Source organism: Scylla paramamosain, chromosome 32 (assembly GCF_035594125.1).
Source record: "Scylla paramamosain isolate STU-SP2022 chromosome 32, ASM3559412v1, whole genome shotgun sequence".
In the NCBI taxonomy this organism is placed as follows: domain Eukaryota; kingdom Metazoa; phylum Arthropoda; class Malacostraca; order Decapoda; family Portunidae; genus Scylla; species Scylla paramamosain.
Window position 1 is genome coordinate 1,036,255 of NC_087182.1, and position 22,500 is coordinate 1,058,754.

A 22,500-nucleotide genomic window follows, 5' to 3' on the forward strand; every position below is an offset into this window, starting at 1 on the left:
AACCATATGTCTCACCAAGCCTTGTTTTCTTGCTATTGAATTCCAGCACGTGACTCTCACCCTCTTATTCTCTCCCACCCTCATTCCTGCGTCCCCCTTCTCTATTTTTTCCCGCTCCCTTTACCTCCAAAAATTCTTTCACTTTACCTTCCTCCTCCTTCTTCTTTATCTTCGACTCTTCCTGGTTATATTTGTTTTTATTTTTACTTCTTACTTCTATGTTTTCATTAAATTATCTTTATTTTCCTAGCTCCCTTTTACCCCAAAATTCTTTCATTTCACCCTTCTCCTTCGTCTTTTAATTCTTTGACTCTTCCTACTTATATTTGTTTCTATTTTCACTTATTCCTTCCATGTTTTCATTATTTCCTCCTTTTCATTATTTTCCTCCTCCCTTTACATCCTAAATTTCTCTTTCATCTCTTTAACTTTTCTTGTCCATATTTTCACATTTCCTTTTATTTACTCTTTCATCATATCGTCCTCTTCATATCCTCTTTCTCTCCCTGTATCCTCCACAAGCACCCTTCTCCTCTTCCCCCTTTTTTTCCTTCCTCCCTGGGCTCCCTTCCACCGTCACTCAGTCACGTCCTATACTCTTCGTCTCATCCTCTGCTCACCATAACACATGATCACGGGCCCATCTCACCTCGAGCGAGAATGTGCTACTTAAGGGTGAGGCACTGGTGACGTCACAGCAGCCGAGTCACGCCATTGGTTCAGGTCCGTGACTCGTGAGGCGGTCTGGAAGTAGCGGCTCGTGATTGGCCGGCATTTCACATCATCACCAGAGAGAGAGAAAGAGAAAGAGAAACGGACAAGTGGGTTACGGGGTGACACTCAAGTTGTTGTTGTTGTTTTTTTTTAAGTTATCATGTACTCGAGTCGCCAGATAGTTAAAACTGAGAATATTCCTCGATGACTTAGTGCTATTTCAAACTAGTAAGGTGAGAATGGATTTGGTAAGAGGACGATTCAAGTAACGGTTTGTTTACCTGTGCGTCGTGACCTCCGGCAGGTGGGTTCTCTCGCTCCCAGTGACTCGTTCTGACTGCCACCGCGCAACCTCACGCTCAGATCCTATAAAAGCTTACAGCGTCGACACTCCGCTCAGTGTGTCAAGTCCCTGCAGCTGCTGCTTCTCCTCCGCAACATGGTGAGGATCTGTATTGCACATTGTCGTGAATTTGTGCATAGTGTTGTTGCTACTGTGTCTGAATAGGGAGGCAGGAAGAGGAATATGCTAAGAGGGGACACAGGGAGAGAACATTAGGAGGAAGGTATGATGATAGAGTAAAGGGAAAGAGTATTTGTGCATAGTGTGTTTGTGCTCAGTACTCTTGCTATTGTTTGAATAGAAAAGGTGGAGGAGGAGTGTTGTGCTAAGACAGGATACAGGGGGAGAAAGATTATGAGGAGAATATAATGATAAAGTAAAGGGAAGGAGTTTTTGTGCACAGTGTATTTGTGCTTAGTGCTGTTGCTATTGTTTGAAAAGGAAAGGTGGAGGAGGAGAGGTGTGCTAAGACAGGATACGGAAAGAAAAAAATATGAGAATATAATGGTAGAGTAAAGGGAAGAGGAAGTGAACACGTTTTGATGTTTTTTAGGAGATGTTAAGTTTTTTTATTTTTATTCAGTCCAGTTATTCAAATCTGGTTCTGACAGTACACCAACTCTATTCAGTTTAAACATTTGCTCTGTACCATGTAATTGTGTTTAAATGGTGTTTGAGTGTTTAAAGGAATTTTGTATGTGTATGTATAGATTGTATGTAATGTGTTTTTTATTGTTATTATTATTGTTATTGCAGGGTTCTTGTGTTCTTTGAGTGTTTAGATGTGAGTGGTTTGTGTTATTGTATTGTTATTTCTCTGTTTTATTGTTGTTTCGTGTTTTAAAAGGATAAATTCTGTAGTTTTGTGATAATTAAGGAAAGAATATTTGTGTTTTGTATTTACTAGAGTTGTGAGGTGTGTTTTGTGTGCTTTGTGTGTATGTGTGTGTGTGTGTGTGTGTGTGTGTGTGTGTGTGTGTGTGTGTGTGTGTGTGTGTCCAAGCGCCCTCCAGTAGAAAGGTAGTTATAATAATAGTAGTAGTAGTAGTAGTAGTAGTAGTAGTAGTAGTAGTAGTTGTGGTGGTGGTGGTAGTGGTGGGTGATGGTGGTGGTGGCGCGGACACACACACACACACACACACACACACACAACAACACCAACAACAACAACAACAACAACAACAACAACAACAACAACAACAACAACAACAACAACAACAACAACAACAGTACCACCAACACAGGTCACCCAAACAAAGCCAGACGTGACGCCAAATTACCTGCACACGTCACACTAACCACCACAGCCTTCACCTTGCCTGACACGTCACCACAAGAAGACCATAGGAACCACACAGCTGAGACGCGACCCTCTGTATTTACGGAGGTGCAGGTAAACTAAATTGGTAGGGAGATTTAAACCAGGTGATGATTATTTTGCTACATTATTACCATTACGTGAGAGTTCTGGTCAAGGGATATACACTGACAGGAAAAGAAAGGCCTACCGAAGATGTCAGTCCCTTAGGAGTTAGCCAAAAAGGGAAGTGTCTTGAGAGTCATTACCTGTTAAGTGCGTCCTCTACATGGTAGTCTGACCCACTTAACTGTGTGCCATCTGCCAGTGTTGCCACTTCAGGTATGCACCACAATTGACCTTTGAGTGCAGTAATAAAGGTAAGCATTTTAAGTTTATCACCTTAGATAGCGTAAGGTAGCAGGTATTTCTATTTTATTTGTTCATGTTATTTAGTGTTTTCTTGCATGAATATCTAGTTTGTTTAAGTTTCTTTGTTGCGTAGCATTACATAACGTAACAAATATATTTATTTTATTCATGCTCATTTCAACGTCTTTAATATATATATATATATATATATATATATATATATATATATATATATATATATATATATATATATATATATATATATATATATATATATATATATATAGTTAATTTAAGTTTATCTAACTTTATTCATATTTTCTATTCATTGAGTCCATTCTAACGTCTTTATATATATCTAGTTTATCAAAGTTTCTCTATATAAAAAAAAAAATCTATTTTTCTGGATGAGTATCTTCTTTTTTATTCCAGTTCATAAAATTCTCCTCTATTACATTCTTATGAGATCTAAAGAGCATTACCCGAGTCCCTTTTATACTCAAGACACGGAGAGTAATTGCAGGGAAGGAGGAAACGAGGCAGAGAGACGGAGAGACGGAGAGACAGAGAGATTCCCGCGTTTCGTCTCGTCTCAAAGCGGCTTTTGTTTTCAGCAATGACAGTTCCGTTAGGTCATTTGTCTGCTCGCCTCACGCTGCAATGATCCCTTGTAATTAAGTCATTTTGGTGGAAAGATGGCGCCGATAACACCCTGACCTTATGTGCAGAGGAGAGGAAGGATGTTTGTGTGTGTGTGTATGTGTGTGTGTGTCAGGCTGCCGGGTACACGCCAGCGCATAATCAAGCCTCGCGTCCCCTAGCGGCTGTTGCGCCAGACATATTACCATCACTTATGCTCCTTCGGCTTCACTCAGCAATAACGTGCCTATGTCCCCCGCGGCGAGTCTCAGGTGGTGTGGTCTGCCTTCACGCCGCCCTTGAGAACATCTCACTCAACTGGTTCCTTCTACGGGTGTGGCAAAGGTGACCGTTTTTTATCCGCGTCTTTACCTTGCGTCAGTGAGGTGTCAGGATCATATCGAAGCTGCACCATTTGGCGAAAGAGCAGCACGTTGCCCCCAGGGCTTGTAATTACCACATGACAGATCATACTCCCTTGTGGGTGCCCTGAGGCGGCGGGTGTTGGCTTGCCAGTGGGAGAACTTGCCGAGGAAGGCGGCACCAGTCAGTCCAGTCAGTTCACCACCGTCATGCCGTCTGTCACCATGCACCGCTCCCTCCCCCTCCTGCTCCTACTCCTGCTGGACCTTACGTCCCCCCGGCAAGTCTCCGGCGCAGCTGCTCCACACGAAGACCGCAGTCTAGTGCCTCGCGGTTGGCTGCCTCGCTTCGGTTCTCAGCGGCAGGGCAGCGTGGCCAAGGCATCTCCCGCCGAGAAGTTCCTAGCGCTGGTTCTCCAAGGGCTGGCCATCACAGGGCTGTCGCTGCTCTTCCCCACCGTAGTCACCGTCAACACAGGGCGCCGCCGCCGCAGTACCACTGGTGAGTAACGCTGTATTGTTGTTCCAGGCCTCCGCCGCCGCCACAACCGCCACCTGCGCCGCCCTTTTGCTTGTGGCGTTGCTTCCGCTGCTAGCCACGCCCGCCGAGGCCGAAAGTTACGAGTATCAGTCCTCTTACGACCATGACTGGGCTCCTGCTTATCAGAGGCAGCAGTACTGGGGGCGGCCGCGGGCTCAGAGACGCACCTTGTGGCAAACAGCTCGGTCCCTCATGCCGCGCTTCGCCGATGTGGCCTATGAGACAGCCAGCTCCTTCTCGCTCCCCGCTATCGCCCTCATCACCCTCTTTGTGCTTTGGCCTGAACACAAACACTACAGGACCAAGAGAGACGCCGGCGGTAGGTCTGCATGAAAGGATCTTGTCGCTTTGTCTTGCCTTTGTGTGCTGGTTCTTCCTACAGCTTTTTATTTACACAAGCAATAGTATTAGTACCAGCACACCACCTCTTTCTCTCTCTCTCTCTCTCTCTCTCTCTCTCTCTCTCTCTCTCTCTCTCTCTCTCTCTCTCTCTCTCTCTCTCTCTCTCTCTCTGCATGCATTTAAAATTCAAGTTCAAGCATTTTATTGATTCCATAATAATAATAATAATAATAATAATAATAATAATAATAATGATGATGATAATAATCTCAACTAAAATTAACAGCTTTATTATCCAATGGAAAGATTTGCTGTGGAAATTTTTGTTGGCAGGCCTGGTTGCGTGTGTGGGTTTGTGTGTGTGTGTGTGTGTGTGTGTGTGTGTGTGTGTGTGTGTGTGTGTGTGTGTGTGTGTGTACGTGCATATATGTGCTCGGAAGAGAAAGATTCACCGCCGGCATTTTAAAACCGTCAAACAGTTCGCCGTAAGCTTGGTACGAAAAATATGACATTATAAGTGTGCGGGCGGGGCGTGAGGGGCGGGGCGGGAAGGTTAGAGGGACGGGAAGGAGCGGGAGGGATTGAGTGGATGCGGCGCCGTCACTCCCTTCAAGACGCAGACATGACGAGGGTTTGGTGTGTTCTTGCCTTCCCTCCAGCTGAAAATCCCTCTCGGTGACAGGAACAAGTGGGCGGAGTGACTGATTGCTTCCTCACTTACTCCCTTTCTTTCTTCTTTCTCCCTTCGGTTCTTCCTTTCTTCCTCTTTATCGTTCTCTCTTTCTTTCCTTTTATCTCCCTTTGGTTCTTTCTTCTTCGTCTCCTTCCCTTCCTTTTTTTTCTTCCTCCCGTTCTTCCTTTTTTTCTAGATTTCTTCCGTATTGCTTCTTTCTTTCCTTCCTTCTTCACTTTCTCCCATATATTTCTCTTCCTTTCTTACCTTCCCTACCTTCTTCCTACCATCTATTTCTCTCCTATCCCTCCTTCCTCCCTTTTTGCCACTGCCTACTTCTCTCCTCCTTTCCTTTTCCCCTCCCTAGTTCCTTCTCACATCTCTCTCCTCCTTCCCCCCTCCCCCCTCCCTACCTCTAAAACAATCGGTAATCTCACCTCCATCACTCCCATTTTCTATTGCAAACCTACGACTTGAGGGGAAACTACTGAATACGTGCGCTGCTCCCAATATGCGAGTGACAGCAAGGCGCGAGTCTTGGGCCCGGAAAAATTTTAACCGCAGCGGAATAGTCATCTGCCTGTCGTGTTACCTGGCGCCTGGTACTACGCGCCTCACCTGTCGTTACCTGTTGAGGGTGCAAATGGTTTCCTGCACTTAAGTGGGTCTGTGATATTTCTTGTATTACTTAACGCTCTCTAGGTTTTAGTGTTAGTTGTGGTGTTTGTCTGTTTGGCTTGGTTCACTTCTTATTAGAGTTTTGTAATTTTTTTTTCTTTTTAATGAGTCAGATATATTACGTTTTATTCAAGATACGTAGATTTTTTTAAGTGTTATTTGAGTTTTTGTCTATTTTATTGATTCTTATTTATTTATTACTAATTTTTGTTCCTTTAATGTTGTCATAGTCCTTTTTTTCATAAGTGGGTTTGGTAAATCATGTATAGAATTTATATCATACTGTTATTAGTGTTGTAGTTGTTTTTATCGGTGTATATTCACTTATCAGTCATTTACACTACTATCTTAGAACTTTATGCAATCATTCTACCTTTTCCTTTATGTTCGTACTTGAAAACTCACGAAAACATCAACAAACTTCAAATATAACAAAGATAAATGGATGCACTTCCTTCTATCGGTACATTTATTTATACGTACATCTTGCTTTTTTTCTTTAATGTTTTATACAGATTCTCTCTTCTAAGTTAACGGAACTCATTCTTCTTTTTGTCTCACATCTCGATAAAAAATAATCATCCTTAGCTTATCTTCCCCGCGCTCTGATATCCCATTTTCCTTCAAGTCACGTAAAGAAAACGACCTGACTGACACTCGAATATATGTAAAAAGAACCAAAAAGTATTCATAATAGCGACAGGAAGAATGCAGGTTACAGTAATATGAATAAGATTGGCGGTTGAATTTCTTGCATATCTTTTTTACGTGTTGATGCAGTTGCGGTTTCTGATCCCCTTTACACTTCCGCGAGGCAACAAACAGAAGGTCGGATCGCGTATGTAGGTCAGTGTGAGGCAGTTCTTTGTTTTTTTATTGCCGCACACGAGAACCGACCGCCTCTCTCGCCTCTGTTGTTGGTTTATATTGCCACTCAGATTGTAAACTCATAGTCTGGGTTTTCCTCTCTTTTTTTCCTAGTTATAATGGTGTTTTTAAGGGTTTTGAATATAAGAGTACCTTGAGTTTAAAAAGTTATTATGACATCGACTGTAAGCATGAAGTTAGCCCGGTTTTTTGTAGATTTTTTTGTGCATTCTCATCTGAAATTATCTCATTATGTCAGATATGATACGCTTTACATACATATTCATTCATTAACTTTATTTCTAGATTTTCAGATATAATTTGTTCAGGAAGTCCTACTATAACTCGACTTTGCTCTGAACGAAACAAAAGAATACCGATTAAACCAACAGTCACTCATCAACTAGCATTTTCTACATTCTCGGTCATGACTTATCAACATAAACCTATCTAAACTAATCAAGAAGCAAATCTTTTTATGTTCCTTCATCTCACAAGCTTTCGAGACAGACGCATTGCTGTGAAGGAATTCGAACATCAACAGCCACTCAAACTAGTATTTCCTGCATTCTCAGCACTAATTTTCCTACCGAAACTCATTGTGAATTAATTTATTTTATGCCCAGTCATCTCACAAGCTTTCGGGACAGAGACGCATTGCTGTGAACGAAAAAAAAAAAAAAAAACATCTACAGTCAATCAGTTTAGTATTTTCTACATCCTTAACACCATTTTCCCTACCTAAACCCATTATAAATCAATTTCTTTATACCCCGTCATCTCACAAGCTTTCGGGACAGAGACGCATTGCTATGAACGAAACAGAAGCCCGCGCATCGATCTTCAGGGCGTAACTCATCACCCCACCAGGTATCGCATTAGCAGCTTAGCGCGTCGGGACTCACTCAGAGGGCGAACCTTAACCGTACCGCCACCTATGAGAAAAAAAGATCACTTGTCACACTGAATTAAGGTCTTGAGCATCGAGCCACGCCTTGGAAACTGCTCCTAGTGTGACGTGAATCTATACCCACCATCAAACTCACTGTCAAACCCACCATTCGGCCCAAAAGTTTTAGCAACCTCGCCAGAATCCGGTTTTTATTGCTGATGTACGAGCGTGGAAGAGCACTAACAGGGAGGGAATGGGCTGAGATGGACGGGAGGGCTGGGAGGGTAGCAAGGGTTATGCCTCAGTGCGGGTGTGGTATTCAAGACCCGTGGACACTGAGGGTCGTCAAGCTATACAACGGAGGCTGCTGAAGAAGGAGAAGAAGGAGGAACTGGTAGGTAGGAGGTTAAAATGATCGTGTTTTTTACCTTTTCTATTTTTTTTTCTCTCTCTCTTTCTCTCTTTTGTCCGTGTTTGGTAAAATAATGGATGAGAAAGAGTCTGAAATGATCGTGGTTTACATTTTCTCTCTTCCTTTTCTTCTTTTTTATTTCTCTTTTTGTCTGCCTTTGGTAGAGGAATGAATGGGAAAGTCTGAATAGGCCTTTTCTTTCTCTCTGCCTATATTTTCTTTAATATTATTTGTGTTAACTTTTTCCTTCTCCTTTTCGTTTTTTTTTTTTTTTTCATCTCATTCTGTAAGTTAGGTATCTGTATAGAAGACTTCAAGAGAAACAGATGAAAAGACCACCAGTTAATCTATCTCCTCTTCTCGTCTCCTACAGGAATTCACATAAGTAACATTACGCATCTCTGTTCTACATATGCACCAACCCCAGGAATCTGGTAGGAGACCCCGTGATATACTCCTCGTCAAGAATAACACACATACTAAACATACCTCACCACCTCGACACCCTTCCTTACAAGCTGCACCAATCCCACATTGATTTCTCCTCTTCCTTCTCTCCTGCGACCTCTCCGTTTCACTTTATTTTTTTTTTCCCTTCTAAGAATCCGAGGACGAGAGCACGAACCAGCTGGCGATGCACTTAGGGAGAATCTTCGCTGCTGCAGTGGAGGGGGATGAGTGCATGCAGAGAGTGGCGTGTGAGATCGGTGCTGTGACCACCTCTCTTCATCCGACCCAAACGAAGCTGTTGACGAGGTGAGTACCGTTCATAGTGGGTAAAGTGTTTCTCTTTTCGTGTTCCTTGTTTGTTACGTGTTGTAGGAGGTTGTAAGGGTTGCGATGACTTCCTTTAGTAAAAAGAGAAAAAAATAATGCTAACAACAACAACAACAACAACAACAACAACAACAACAACAAAACTCCCATCATTTACATATAAACAGACACATACACTCATAAAAAAAGAAAAGACACAAACAGTAGCACAACCCTTTCCTCCTCCTCCTCCTCCTCCTCCTCCTCCCTCCACAAACTCCCAAGCGAAACACGGAACTATACTTGACCACGAAAACTTTCACCCTAAGAAGCATTACCAATAATCAGCGGAGGATCTTGTGGTCGCCTTGGGGGAGAACACACGCAGTTACTAGACGGTCTTAAGGAAACTACGGGAGGGAAAAGTGTGTCGTTACCATCAGGCGAGAGAGAGAGCGAGAGGTGACACGGATGTTATAAGAAAGAAGGAGGGAAGGAGGGGAGAAGGAGGGAGAGGTGGGGAGGGAAAGATATTGGTGTGTGAAGGAGGACGTGTAGAGAGGAAGGGGGAGGGGCAGAGGGTTAAGCCAGAGAGAGAGAGAGAGAGAGAGACTTGTTTACCGAATTAACATACCGATCTGAGAGAGAGAGACAGAGAGAGAGAGAAGGGGGAAGGATATTAGGATACTAGGATACAGGGACGTCCCGGTTTTGGATAGCGAGCGAGGGTTCCTATCACCTGTCACACCTGTCACTTGTCTGAGCTCTGCTGGTGTGGGGGAAAGCGGGGACGGAGGGCAGGGGGGGCTGGAGAGTGAGAAGCGAGGAAGCGTAAGGACCGTCGTGTACCTAAGTTGATGGAAATTAAGGGGTGTTCCTCCTTATCCTGTCCCACATTCGCCTTACTGTACTTGCCTGACGCATCGATGTCACATTAGTTAAGCATTCAGGTGGCGAACGGTGCACGCCTCTTGTCTTCCTGCCTTCTCGTCTCCTGTACTTTGTTTAGGCATTCAAGTGACAGACTGCACGGACCTCTTGTTCTCTCGTCCCCTGTAGTTTGTTTAAGCATTCAGGTGACAAACAGAGCACGCCCCATGTCTTCTTGTCTCCTGTATACTTCTTTTATTCCACCCTCTGCCTGCCATCGTACGCAGCGGCCTACAGAGATTCTATACGCTCTTATTTACACTTCTGGATTTTGGAAATTGTCTTCACGTGAAGCAAGTGGTTGAAGTGAAGTCTCCGTCACACGAGAGAAAAGAACAGATACCAGAGAACTTATTGCTTATCTATTCCTCACTACTAATACGAATAAACTATGTGTAGAGGGACAAAATTTCCACCTTTACTCTTTGTTAGATTAAGAATAGAGAAGAGAATATCAGACACCAGAGAACATGTTGGTCTATAAAGAGGGTATCTGCTTTTCTATTCTCCACTACTAATGCGATTAAACTACGTATTGAGGAACAAAATTTTCATCTTTACTCTTTATTAAATTAAGGAATAGAGAAGATCAGACACCAGAGAACCTGGTAGTCTATAACGAGGAGATCTGGTTATAAACTACGTGTAGAGGAACAAAATTTCCGTTACCACTCTTGCTTTAGATTAAGGAATGACCTCATAACCTCAGAGACACCTTCACCTCCTCCCTCCCTCAGACTGGTGACCTCCCTCGCCCCCGCTAAGTATACCACGTTGCTCAAGACCTTCAAGACGGGAGCCACGACCGCGCGCTGCGACAAACACGCCTGCGACTTGCTGCACCTCCAACAATGAGCACGCGGGAAGCCCAGGGCGGCGCGTTGAGGCCTTCAAATTAACCAAGACTTCTACAGAGGAGTTATTCACGTCTGAAGAACACAAGGGCTTGGCTTTGACTTGAGTTTCCTTTCCATCTCGTCTTCAGAAGCTTGTGCAATATTCTGGGTCTTTTAAAGAGACGTGAAGTGAGGCATATCCAAAGTAATGATGCTAATGCACTTCCCATAAGCCTCATTACATCTTGGACATTTAGGATGCTCTTATAGTCCTGCAAGATCTGTCTCGTGTCTCTCAGTGCTGCGGGGAGATGGCCTTTGTTGTCTCCTACTGAGGCACTAATTGACTTTGTTGTTAGGTCGGCTTATTTCTGTCTACCTGAGTGTAAGGTGCTAGGGACTTTTGTTCGATCTGGTTAAAGTTGACTTCGTTGTTACATTGGTTTATTTCTGTTCTAAGTTCGTAAAGGTAGAAGTTAGTTTGCGAGGCAGTGTTGCTAGATTCGCTTATCTGTTAGTACCAGTTCGCCGCACAATGCAAGTTAGTAAAACATTTCTTGATTTTCATTGTTAGATCGACTTATTTCTCTTTGTACGTAAGTTAGTAGTAAATGTAGTTTGTTAAAGATTGCTGTCAAATTTGCTTATCGATTAGTACTTGTTCACCAACCAATGTAGATTAGCGAAACATTACTAGACTTCACTAGATCGGCTTGTTTGTCTGTAGAGATTAGTAAAGCAAGTGCATAGTTAGTTTGTTAGCGACATTGTTGTTAGATTAGACTTCGAAATTATGTGAAAAATTAAACATCCCAAGACCAATAGTAAAGACAGCGCTTGATGAGACTTAGACTTGAGAACAATCGATGAAAATTTTAATATATCACCATCGTCTCAAGTTAATGAATCCAAGAGCGATGGAGAAGCGGCCTCAGTGGTTACATCCTTGCACTACAAATATATCACGTGTTCGAATCCTTTATTTTATGTAGGCTCTAAGTGGCATATAGTGCATCTCCTGTTCGGATCCCGTTCGGCATTACGGTTATTATTGATGTTTTCTCGCAGGGCATCAACTCACTAAGTTATTATTGCTACTAATATAGTTGATAAGTTACGGTTCCCGCTGGTCGGGCAGTACACAGTAAGTTAAGTTATAACGTTAAGACAAACCAATACTATGGTAAAAAAAATGTGTGTGTTTGTTTCCTTATCCACCCGCAGACAGATTGGATGAATGGATGATGGAAGAAGCTGTTTTAAATCCCTTATGGATATATAATGTTTGTGTTCCTTACTCGCTCAGAGGCAGATTGGGTGAATGGATGGTGAGAGAGGCTGAGTTTTAAATGCCTAATGGATATACTGTTCGTTTGTTTCCTTACCCACTCAGACAGGTTGTATGAATGGTTGCTGGTGGAGATTGAATTTGAAATGTCCAAAACCTGCTTTGTATGAGTGAACTGTTCTTTTCCGTTATTCTTTCTTTATGTTCTCGTGTTCTTATGGCCTCAGTTATTGTGAGGATGAGGAAGGTTAAGTTTTAAGTGCTCAGATTCGTCTTTTGTGAGTTAACTGGTCTCTTGTTCTCTCCATATTCTCTTTTGCCCTTATATTCTTATCTGATCTCGCTCTGGCGTCCTGAACCAGTCACATAAGTATTTTTTAATGTATCAGGGACACCGGACAGGGGCAAAAAATAAATAAATGGACAATAAAATAAGTCCACTAATGATGATGACGTAAAAAAAAAAATAGAAAAATAAAAAGTAGATCGTAAGCCGCGTAATGTAAAGCTTTCTCTACTAAGGTCATTCATATCCTTTCAAAATAAGATACCTTTATTTATCCATCCATAAAACTAGTGAGAATTCAAAGTATATTAATAATAATAATAGTAATAATAATAATACAATAATTGCCTAGAAAAACTTAATCAAAAGGCCCATAAGATACATCTATTTATCCCTCCACAAAACTAATTTGAATCTAAAGTATAAAGATAATACAATAATTGCTTAGAAAACTGAATCTCTTGTGTTCTCAGGAATCTGCTTGCCTTACGTCTTCCAGGAAACCAACACGCATTTTTATCATTACAGAAATAACATGTTTGCAGGTAATTACTTCGAATATTCAGTTATTTAGTCCTTAGATTAGCTATTGACAAGCTTAACTGTCATTGCCCTCACCATTAACATTAACAGCCGCATTCCTCATTGCACTGCAGGATATTAATAACAATCTAATAAATAAACACTCAAAGATTCAAGTCATAATGCCAAAAACCACGTATTTTCTATCAAGTTTAACTATCATTACCTTAACCATTAACTCTAACAGCTATATTTCTCATTGCACTATGATAAATAACAATCTAACAATTAATAACTTAAAGATTCACCCATAACGCAAAAATCCAATTCCCAATGCCATGAAACACAAAATTTCCTATCAGGCTCATCTATCATTACCTTCACTAACTTAAACAGCCGTATTTCTCATTACATTCCCCGTCACAGGCTCGTCCTCGTAGCTTTAGTCCTCCTTGTACTGTATTTCCCTTCAAGCTGAACTGTCATTACCTTCACTAACTTGAACAGCCGTAGTCCTCGTCACATTCCCCGTCCTTACTTCTTCGCGTCGCTGGCTCACCTTTAGTTCTCCTTGTAGTCATAGTTTGCCTCCTTAATGTTCATCAGGACTCGGGAAATATCAGCCACTTGGTCGAACACAGAGGAGAGAAAGACGGGGTCAGTCAGGCGGGCAGTCGTTTCCTCATCAGTGAAGTCGAGGATCTTGAAATTCAAAGGCCACGCCCTGAAGAGCAGACCGAGTCCCGTCGCCGCCCCAACCGCCAGCAGGAAGGTACTGAGGGCTTTCCAGTGGCCGCATTCCCCGTCAAACAGAGACAAGGCGCTGGAAGGGGGAATGAATTTAATGTTATTTCGCCTCAGAGAACAGTGACGGAGATTTCTCGTTTGCTGTGCTTGGAGAAAGGTTAAGGTAAATGATAAAGAAATCAGGGAAAAAACGAAATAGATTAGTGTTACTTCCAAGACAATATTGATAGAATTTTTTCGTTTTCTATGCGTGAAAATCAGCTTAAGGCAAAAATATCATGTAACAGGCAAAGAAATAAGGAGAAAACGGAATTGACTCAATCACTTCCTCTTAAGACAGTCGTTACGCGTGAAAAGAGATTTGCAAAGGACACAGAAATAGGTTAAAAAGATTCTCTAATTTACTGCTCTCAAAAAACTACTCAGGAGAAAAAAAATGAAGTGACTTGGAGTTACTTCACCTCAATTAAGACAACATTGAGTGCGGGGAGAGCTCTCACTAAACAAAAACAGAAAGAAAAAAAAATCTAATGAAAATAAAGAAAATACACGTCTGGACTTATTATAAAAAAGAAAATTTTGCATCACTTCAAACAATCCTCAGTTAACAAAAAAATAGATAAATAAATGAATAAATAAATAAAAATTTAAAAAATCAATAGAAAAATTATATATATATATATATATATATATATATATATATATATATATATATATATATATATATATATATATATATATATATATATATATATATATATATATATATATATATATATATATATATATGCGCTCTTGTTATAACGAAAATCTGATATACTCCGATTTGCAAAGAATCATCACTAAACAAAAAACGTAACAGAAAGTAATAAAAACATACATTTGAACTCCCTTCATAACAAAAAACCTGACGAAAACAAACCGAAACATTCACGCAATCTCACTCACTTGCTGTAAAACTTATACTTGTTTGGCTTCAGTGAAAAGGAGTTGCCTGCAGGAGGCGCAGGAGGGAGAGGAGGCGGGCCATAGTTGAAGCTTGGTGGTCGTGGTGGGGGCGGCCCGTACTGAAGATTAACATCTGGCGAAGGAGGAGCAGGAGGAGGGCCGTACTGTGATGAGGGAGCTGGCAGGGAGTTGGAGGAGGTGGAGGAAGCGGAGAACGTTTCGCCAGATGGCTTGTCAATCACCACAGCTGAGGTCGTGGTCACTAAAACGACCAGCACCACTACCACCGCCACTACTATGGGTTGGATCTTCATCTGGGGATAAGTGAATAGAGTCAGGAGAAGGAAAAGGAGGAGGAGGAGGAGAAGGAAGGACACAACAGACGAGGAGCAGCAGGAGGAAGGAAAGGAAGGTGAGGAGGAGGAAGAAAAGGAGAGAAAATAGGAAGAAAGGAAGGGGAAGAGAAGAAAAAACGAGAGTAGAAGAGAAAGACGAGAGGAAGAAGACTAAGAGAAAGAGGAAAGAAAGGCGAGGAAGAGGAGAAAGAGGAAGATGAGAGAGACAAGAAAAACGAAGAGGAGAGAGAGGGAGAAGAGAGAAATGACACGAAAACAAGACAAAGAAATGGAAAAAAAATAATAAATTCCCATTTTCTCTTTACCAACTAGAAAGAAAACGTAGGGTACTGAATCAAATCAGAACCTTCACTTCCTTTAATACAATTTTGACCTAACTTCCCAACCTTACCTTTCACGTCACTGGGTCAGGAATGGGGTGAGGATGTGACCTACCGCGGTGACCTTCTCCAGCACACTGACCAGCCGCTGACCTTCGACCGAGGAGCCACCGTGACCCGTGAAATACCCTAAAAATACCTGGGATAGTTTGGCTGGTCAGTCCGCTATAAACAGACCCGCTTGATGTTCGATAATTCTCCGCGAGGTATGATAGTAGGATACCGGAGCGACTTTTGATAAGAGAAGTATGTGTTTTATTTGCATTTTGGTTAAGGAAAGTAAAGGAAATCATGTCTATTGCTTCCTCAGTCTAAAAAAAAAAAAAAAACAGAAGGGGAGACAAAATTTATCTTCAGGAACACCTCGCGAAAATAAATAAACTTGAAACCTGAATTTTAGAGTAACGGTAATTAAATCCTTGGTATTCTTCTCCTTCCTCGTCCTCCTCCACCTCCTCCTCCTTCTCCTCCTCCTCTCACAGATTTCTTAACGTTTTCAGAGTACACTTAAAAGCTTTCCTTCTTCCAGGAATATATTAACGCATGACAAATATTTTAAAAGGTGAACCTAGACTGAAAAATAACTTACATATTTCTCCATTTTCTTTTATATAAACTCATTTGTGTTAATGGTTTTATTCTTTCACGTTTGTTTGTTTGTTTGTTTGTTTGTCTGTTTGTTTTTCTCTCATTTTAGTCTAGTGTTTAATATTCTTCTTCATTCACCTCCTCCTCCTCCTCCTCCAAGCAGATATCTAAGTATACACAAGCAGGAGGAGGAAGAGAGGGAGGAAGAGGAGGAAAAAAAAGGCAGAGGAGGAGGAGGAGGAGAATGGAGGTGATCTGAATAGTTTCATACCCTCTCTGAAAAACATCCTTCTCTCACCTGACCTGACCTCTGTTCGACCCTTTCTCTGACCTCGAGAGTCTTGTTATTGCCTCAGGAAGGGGAGTTTATTGCTTTGACCTTCTCTAAGACAGGAATTTGCCACGTATGTATTCAAAGGGCAGGTGTTGTTGTGTTTGTCTTGTTCTTTACCTTAGTTGGTTGGTTATGTTAGGTTAGGTTTGGTTTTGTTAGGTTAGGTTAGGTAAGGATAGGTTAGTTAGGTTAGGTAAGGTTAAGTTGATAAGGTAAGGTTGGTTATAGTTAGGTTAGGTTGGTTATGGTTATGGTTAGGTTAGGTTAGGTTAGGTTTAGAATACAAGGCTTGGGTGTTAAAAAAAAAAGTTGTGGAATTGGTGCAGGGTTTTATTGTCTCGTTATAAAAGGATGGTATGACATTTTCCAGACACGAGTGATAGAAAGATTAATATTCCCCCTCAAAGAAGGTACAGTAACATTCCAAAACACAGCAGTAGAAACACACACTAGCAATAGAAACAAACCCCCCCCAAAAATATAACACTTCTATACGATCCAGCGATAGAAACATCAATATCCCCTTAAAAAAAATAAATAATAATAATAATACAGTAACATTTCAAAATACACACCAACAATAGAGGCAGTAACACCTCCAAAAAAAAGAAATACAACACTTTTATACGAACCAGAGATAAAAACTACTTCTACACCACCAATATCAAGTACTCATATAACACTACACGAGCAACCATACCTGGTCCTCCTCCTATTCTCCTCTCCCGACCCTCGCCAGCCTGCAGGAGGGCGGGGCGGAGTGACCCATGAACCCCGTCACCTCAGGGTCGCAAGATTACACGGGGCTGGGACGCTGGGACAAGAAAGTCAGGAGGACGAGGCGGCGGTCACTCTCAGGCCGCGAGAAGCTTATAATTTCGTGTTTCTTGTGTTTTTTTTTTTTTTTTTCACCTTCCTCTACGCTGGTACCGCTGCTTTCTTAGTTTTCTTTGTTTTTGGCATAACCGGGTTGCTGCGCGGGGTTGTGTGTGTGCTTGTATCAATGTATGTGCTTTGTCTTTCTTCGTACGTTCATCTGGTGGTGGTTCGCTAGACAGGTGTTCAGAGTTTAGTCCACAATACTTCACGCTTCACGTCTGCAAGTTTAGGTTACAGTTTCAAGACACGAGTATTTCAAAGCCTCTCAGTGCCTGTAGTTGTACTCTAGCTCAGTGAAATTCGTGTAGAATAACCCCAAATACAATAACAAGAATCGTGCTAAACATAGGAGTCCACATGTATATAAATAAAACGCAAAAATGCCCACGGAAAATTACTACTACCATTACCTCACCAGCTCGGCCTCAGTAGGTCTTGCTAATGGCCTGGTACACTTGGGAAGCCAGGTGGTACATATCGTGGTAGGAGACTTGAAGCATACGCGCGTCTTCAGGCTGCATGTAAGCGAGACCAACCAGCAAACCGCCCACTAGCAACACACCCACGATGATGAAGGAGACCAGATCACTGTCCTGCTTGAAGTCAAACATTCCTCCCTTCTTCTTGTCCTGCTGCACCGGGTAGTAATAAACGTAGTCCTCGTATACCGAACCGTGCTGTGGGTCAGGGTACGAGTGAACGGGTGTGGCAGCGTCGGTTGATGGGGCGGGGGCAGGTGCAGGGCCCGTCTGGGGGTAGTTCCCGGGCTGTGGGGATGCGCTTTGGGATGGTGGTGCGTGGCTGACATCCCCGCTGACGCAAGCCACGACGCACGCCGCCAGTACTGCCGTGAGAAGCCGCTGCATCGTGACCTGAGGGAAGAGAAAGAAGAGAGAGGGACTTAAGTACTGGGAAGAGAAAGTAGATATGACATTAATAAGACGTATCTCGAAACTTGAGTACTGAGAAGAAAGACGATGAAAGAAAGTTGATGATAAGCATTCCGAGACCTTGTATATGAATTGAAAAAGAATCTGAATGACAAAAAAGTGGTGTTATTGAGAAGTATCTCGAAATTTGAGTACTAAGAAAAGAAAACAATGAAAAAAAAAGATGATAAGCACTTCAAAACCTTTTATATGAATTAAAAAGGAAACTGAATACAAAACAAGGGAGTTAGACGCATATCAAAGCTTTAAGGGAACGAAAGACATGGATAGGACAGGGAGAGTGAGTGACAAAGGCGTGGAAAAAATACATTACAAAATCTGTACAAGAATGACCTCAAAAAACCACGAAACTTCTTCCCTCTCACTGTTCTCCTGTTTTCTCTGATTAGAAGAGTTGTGTTTCTAATCACTGCATCTAATTACCTTTCAGAATAATAGTAATGATAGTACGAAGAGTATATTATGAATAGAATAATAATATAAATAAGACATGACACCATTTCACCACCACCACCACCACCACCACCACCGTCCTATAAACACCACAAATGTCTTTCCTGGTTCTAAATAAATCCCCGTCAGTCTCTCTCTCTCTCTCTCTCTCTCTCTCTCTCTCTCTCTCTCTCTCTCTCTCTCTCTCTCTCTCTCTCTCTCTCTCTCTCTCTCTCTCTCCTTTCCGATTCTTATCCTCCCCGAACAAAACACGGACAAATACTCCGTCAGATCTGTATCACTTTTAGGAATGAAGAGTGAGATGAAACACTGTACTTAACTTACTCATTTACTCACTTATTTACTTACTTACTCATTCCTATCTTAATTACCACTCGTAAAATAGAGTTACATGGGAGAAAAGGAGTTTATATTCGCTTAATGAAATCCTGTGGGTGCTTTGTTAATACCTGGAGTGACTGACAGACAAGAAAAGAAAAAGCCAGGAACACAATTACGTATTCCTATTTAAATCTACAGCTTAGAAAATATAAATTAATAAAAGAATAACTCCAAGCCTTAACAATACTTGTAGTGATTGACAGATGGGAAAAAGAACAGAAAACGTACTTACTCATCACTATCTAAATTACCACTTAAATTAATAAGTGAATACGAAAAAAAAAATGCACAGGTGTCTCAATAATGCAAATAACGAGGTGAGAAGGTATTGAAATGAGGCAGGCACGCACTCACTGACTCACTAGTTACTCACTTGTTCCTATCGCGGCTGCAGGTTCCTGAGTACTGGCCTGGTGTGAGTCTAACCTCGCGTTTTTCAAGCACTGCCTTACTACAACAGAGGCGATGGTTCTTATCCCAGGAACAGGGGCGACCTTGCCTTCGTGTGTGTGTGTTTCATGTGCTCAGTTATTCACACGACAATTCCTCTTGGTGTTAACTCTACCACATTACTTTTTCTGTGAGCTTTTCTCTTAAGGGTGGGCTTGTTTGTTTTTCTCGACGTGTGTTTCTTGTTTGGTAACATTGTTTGGTGCCGTGAGATGTGGGGATATTTAATGTTACGCTTCCGTCACCTGGCAACCTAAGGTGTTATTCCTGCCCCGTTATTCTCCAGGTAACCTTCTCCCATACCTAGCCCTCCTTTCTTTCCCTCCCTCCTTCCCTCCCTCCTTCTCTCCCTCCCTCCCTCCTTACCTGTCTCACCTCAGCCTACCTGAAAGCACCGTTTACCTACAGGCATAGATCCTCCTCCTCCTCCTCCTCCTCCTCCTCCTCCTCCTCTTTCTTCTCCTCCTTTCAGCTTTCCTTCCTTTCCCTCCTCTTCCTTCACAGTGTCAGAGGGAACGTGTTTTTGTTTTGGCTGTCATTTTTATTTTTATATTTTGTGATGCTTAAAATGTGATGATGTTGCAGAGGTGCTTGAGGCGCTGTGAAGGAGGAGGAGAAGGAAGAGAAAGCAGAAATAAAAGAAATATATATAGAAAAACAAATTAATAACAATAAGCAAACACAAATATTTACCTAAATAAAACTATCAAAAACTAAACAATAAAAAAAAAGGCCAGAAAGAAAAAGAAATTGATAAAAGCAAGAACAAAAACACAAGAATTACAACTACACAAACATTCCCACTTTCGTGAATGGATGAATAACAAAGCAATAACCATAACGAAAAAAGAAAAGAAGAGAAAAGAAAAACGAGAAAATATAAAAAAAAGACACAAAGCGCAGTTCTATCACCTCTTTAATAATAATAGAAAAAAGAAAAAATAACAAATAAAAAAAAAGCGATACATAAAACAGACAAATAAAATACAATTTTATCACATACTTATTAATAGGAAAATTAATTTAAAAACTACAAATAAAAGGAGAAAATAAAAGGAGAAAAACAAACATAAAACTCAAAAGAACACAGTCCTATCACATCTTTGCTTACATCTTTCAGAACCACGAGATTGTGTTGAACTAATCAGTCAAGCGGATACCCACAGAGAGAGAGAGAGAGAGAGAGAGAGAGAGAGAGAGAGAGAGGCCCCTGGAGACAGAATCATGGAGGTCAGGGCTGTTTTGAATAAAGATCCTTCCCTTCCTCCCATTCCTTCCTCTGAAATCCCAAAGCTTCTTCTCCATGTGTCCTTGACCGAGTTAGCCTTGTGTTGATGAATGGACAGACTCGTAGATTGATTGTTGGCTGGGTGGTTAGGTAACTAGATGGATGGCTAGATAGAGACTGATAGATTGATTACTGGTTGTGTGGTTAGGTAAATAGATGGATGACTAGATAGACAGACTGATAGATTGATTACTGGTTGGGCAGTAAGGTAAATAGGTAGATAAGTAGATAGATAGATAGACAGACAGACTGATAGATTGAATGCTGGTTGGGCAGGAAGGTAAGTAGGTAGATAAGTAGATAAATAGATAGATGAATTGATTAATTGACTCGGATTTTTTTTTTTATCTTATTATTATCATTTGTTTATCTGTTGGTCAGTCATTCATTTAGGTAGTCAGTGTGTGTGTGTGTGTGTGTGTGTGTGTGTGTGTGTGTGTGTGTTTATTTCTCTCATATATATATTCCAATTTTCATATTCCTAAGTTAATTCAGTATATTTTCTAATCCCCTTTTGTATTTTTATTTTCCATTACCGCCAAAGCATTTGCATTAACTCCTACGTGATAAACTTTCTCTCTTTCTTCTTGTCGTTATTCTTCAACGTCCATATTCCTAAATTAATTAATGATACTTTTCCAACTCCTTCTTTTGCATCATTCCTTTCCATTACCTCCAAAACACTGAAAACCTTCACCAATTACTACATGATTCAGTTTAATGCGTTCCTCATGTAATTCAAATGCGCTCCATAAAATCCTCAAAGGACGTAGATATGCCTGTATTCACTACGACGGTTTTCAAAGGCCACAAGAACGATTAACCGAGTTCTCAAGACTGTTACTCCTTTTAGTAACATACAAATCTTGTTGATCTGTCACTAGGACCGTAAAACCATCCTTAAAAACCCGTGCAGCTTCAACTAGAGCTATTTTCTAAAGTAGTGGAGGTGCAGCACAGAAGTGAACCGCCAGGACAGCAGGAGGGCAGAGCAAATAGAGGCAATAAAACTGATACCTAAAAGGAGAGGTCATTAATTTTTAAGCTGGAATAACTGAGGAGCGGGAAAGTTGTTTTGACTTCAGGAGGCAGAGGAGGGGGAGGAAGAGGAGGAGGAGTAGCAGTGATGGTAGTGGTGGCTGTTGTACTAGTGGTGGTGATGGTTGTAGTAGTAGTAGTAGTAGTAGTAGTAGTAGTAGTAGTAGTAGTAGTAGTAGTAGTAGTAGCAGCAGTAGTAGTAAGAGGAGAAGGAAGATAACGACCAACAGATGAAGAAGAAGAAGAAGAAGAAGAAGAAGAAGAAGAAGAAGAAGAAGAAGAAGAAGAGGAGGAGGAGGAGGAGGAGGAGGAGGAGGTCGCGGAGGGCTGGGAAAGCTCTTATACGGGAGGACGCAGAGAAGGAGAAGGAGGAGGAGGAGGAGGAGGAGGAGGAAGGGAGGAGACCTGCTACCCACATACCTACTCAAGAAGGGGACAACTTTTCTACCTGACCCAGAAAAGGGATGTTTGGAACCACTGCAGGTGTTAGTAGTAGTAGTAGTAGTAGTAGTAGTAGTAGTAGTAGTAGCAGTAGTAGCAAATTCTTCACGTGTCTTTCACAAGCGTCAATGAATTATTTTTCTTTTTTTCCTAAGTGTATTTTTAAATAAGTGAGAATTTCTTTTCTTAATTGTCGCTTTCCTAAATTTATCATTCCTCCTCCGTTTTTGCACCTTTATCCCTTTACGTTATCTTTAGTTTACGTCTGTCTGTGGTCGTTTGTCATTTTCAGTTTTAGTTTAATCCTCCAATGTTTCCCTTTTCATTATCTAATTTTACTTCTTAACCTATTATGATCTTTAGTATTATCATAACCAAATGTAACTTTACATACATTATTGATCCATTGTCTCTTTGAGTCTTCTTTGTCTTTAGCAGCTGGCGAAAATTCACTCTATATCACATCTCTTTTATTCCCTCGTTCTTCCTTCCATACACAAACTTAATTTATTTTAAA

At 41.4% G+C, this 22,500-nt stretch overlaps 1 protein-coding gene across 1 annotated transcript in view; it reads left to right on the forward strand.

Moving 5' to 3' along the window:
• Positions 1–11,851, forward strand: part of LOC135088983 (uncharacterized) — a 27,094-nt gene extending 15,243 nt beyond the window's left edge. The window contains exons 4-7 of the mRNA XM_063984088.1: positions 1,019–1,156; positions 4,257–4,587; positions 8,735–8,888; positions 10,556–11,851. The gene's annotated coding sequence lies outside the window, so the exon portion shown is untranslated. The remainder of the gene's footprint in view (positions 1–1,018; positions 1,157–4,256; positions 4,588–8,734; positions 8,889–10,555) is intronic.
• Positions 11,852–22,500: the final 10,649 nt, after the last annotated feature.